This window comes from Dipodomys ordii, unplaced genomic scaffold, assembly GCF_000151885.1.
Source record: "Dipodomys ordii isolate 6190 unplaced genomic scaffold, Dord_2.0 Scaffold83, whole genome shotgun sequence".
Lineage (NCBI taxonomy): Eukaryota > Metazoa > Chordata > Mammalia > Rodentia > Heteromyidae > Dipodomys > Dipodomys ordii.
Window position 1 is genome coordinate 67,892 of NW_012267299.1, and position 2,537 is coordinate 70,428.

The following is a 2,537-nucleotide window of genomic DNA, read 5'->3' on the forward strand; positions in this document are numbered from 1 at the left end:
AAGTGGTAGAGTGCTAGCCTTGAGCTGAAGAGCTGAGGGACAGCACCCAGACCCAGAGTTCAGACCCCACGACCGGACCCAAAAAAAAAAAAAAAAGTAATGTACAGAAGGGTTACAGTTACATAAGTCAGGTAAAGGGTACATTACTTTTTGGATAATATCATTCCTTCTCTCTCTTTAGCTTTTTGAGATAGTCTCATTTTGTAGCCCAACTGACTGAACTCAAGGATGTCCTTGTCTCTTGCCTTGTTAATGCTGGGCTTACAGGTGTGTGCGACCATGCCCAATTTTTCCTTTAGTTTCTTGTTTCAATGGAAGTAGGGCTCTTTGATTGTTTATCTGAGTCTGGGTTGTTTGGTTGTTTTCCCACCTCTAAAAAAGTGGTAAGGAAAGATACATGCAAGTTACAGCTTTCACATATCCCTCCCCTCTCCTTCTCCCTCAAAATCTTTAACTTTGTGTTATGTGACAAAGACTCATTATGCTCTCTTTTCTCTATATTTCTCTCTTTTTTATATTTATATTATAAAGTTATAACTCGCGTGTTGAATTCTAACTACTCCTTTGATCCCCTTTCTTGCTCAGCTTGTTTGGCAAAACTCTAGACAAACCAACTCTCCAGCTGGTGAACTTTGCTGACATTGGAAGGATAGCAATTCAAGGGCAGCCTGGGCAGAAATTTTGAAAGGCTTAATAATAATAGCTGGTGTAGGGTGCCTGTCACCCCAGCTATGCAGAAGGCTGTGATTGAGAGGATGTCCTCTCTAGATCACTTACAATGTCTAATGTAAGTACTATGTATAAGGTTGTTAACACTGTATTATTTAGGAAAAGTCTGTATTTTATATAATCTCAGGTTTTATTTTTCTTACTTTTCCCCTCAGTCCTGGGCTTTGATCATAAAGCCTGGGCACTGTCCTTGAGGGTTTTTTGCTCAAAGCTAGTATTCCTACCACTTGAGCCTCAGCTCAATGCTGCTATTCAGTGGTTAATTGGAGATGAGTTTCCATGGACTTTCCTGCTCAGGCTGGCTTCCAACCTGGATCCTCAGATCTCAGTCTCCTGAGTAGCACCAGCCATTGGTACCAGGCTTTATGTTTTAAATTTGTAACTGGTTGAATCCATGGATACAGAATCTATACATACAGAGTTCAACTATTTCTCCTAAGAATAAAAGCTTGTACTACTTATACACGTTTCTCCAAATTTTTTATTTTCATTTGCAGCAGTATCTCCTTTGCCTTTCATTTCTCTGACCTGTTAAGTTAACGTGCTCCAAGTCATAGTCTCTGACCCTGCCACCAACCAGTTGGAAATCTCATTCAATACCATGGCTCTAAATGTATCAGTGAATCCCAAAGTTAGGTCATTAGCTTCTCTACTGAATTCCAATGTGATATGTATAATTACCTATTCCCTTCCCCATTGTAAATAACAGTGCCATATTCTGTAGTTGGGCCAAAGTCATGGCGTTATTTTTGACTTTCTCTTCACTCTTCAAATTCATTCTTTTAGGACTTTTAGAACTCAAAACAGATCCAAGATCTTACCATACCTCCCTCCAGCTTATACCACTCTGGCACATGCTCCTACAATGGTAACCTGTTGGATTACCACAGTATGCTACTACCTGGTCTGCCTGTTCTACCCAAGCTGTTCCAAGTAGTGTTTTCTCAGCACAGCAATCAAAGACAGACTTTGTAACTTTTTCATTGAAGATCCAATGGCCTAAAGTGTATGTTCTCCCCAAATTGAAATCCTAACACTCAAGTGATAATATTGGACATGGGAACTTTGAGGATGATTAGGTCATAGAGGTGAAGTAGCCTTTATAAAACATCCCTTGTAAAAGCTTCTTTGTCCCTTAAAGACACAGTAAGCAGGCCCTGTCCAAATTACACATTTGCCTTGATGAATAATTTCTGTTGTGTCTAAGATACCTAATTTATGATGCTTCATTAGATCATAAGCCTGAATAGACTAAAACATTTCCTCTTTCACTCAGAGAAAAGCTAGTCTTTACAATAGCCTATGAAAGCTCTCTGTGATCTGCTCAACCTACTTCCTTTCCTCTTTAGCTCCCAGACCTCATTTCCTGCCAGCACTTTCTCTCCTTATTCACAACAGTTCTTGCTGTATCTGCACTATCTGCAGTGTACTTCTCTCAAATACCTGCTTGATTTTGGCCACGCCTCCAAGTGTGCTCAGATCTTCCTTTCTGTAAACACATTTGTTCTGTTCTACTCTGGCCATCTCACTCCTCTTGCCTGAATTTGTTCTTATTTTACACAGCATCTACCACCTTCTCACATACTTCCAGGTCTGGATGGTGAAGTTCCATAAGCCTTTGGCCTGTCTTATGCAACCTGTGAACAAAGAACAGTTTTTACATTTTTAAACAGTTGCAATACAATCTGCAAGATATATATAGACTAAAAATCCTAAGGTTTTCTTTTATTTTCCCTCCCTTCCTCCCTTCTTTCTTCCTTCCTTCCTTCCTCCCTTCCTTCCTTCCTCCCTCCCTCCCTCCCTCCCTC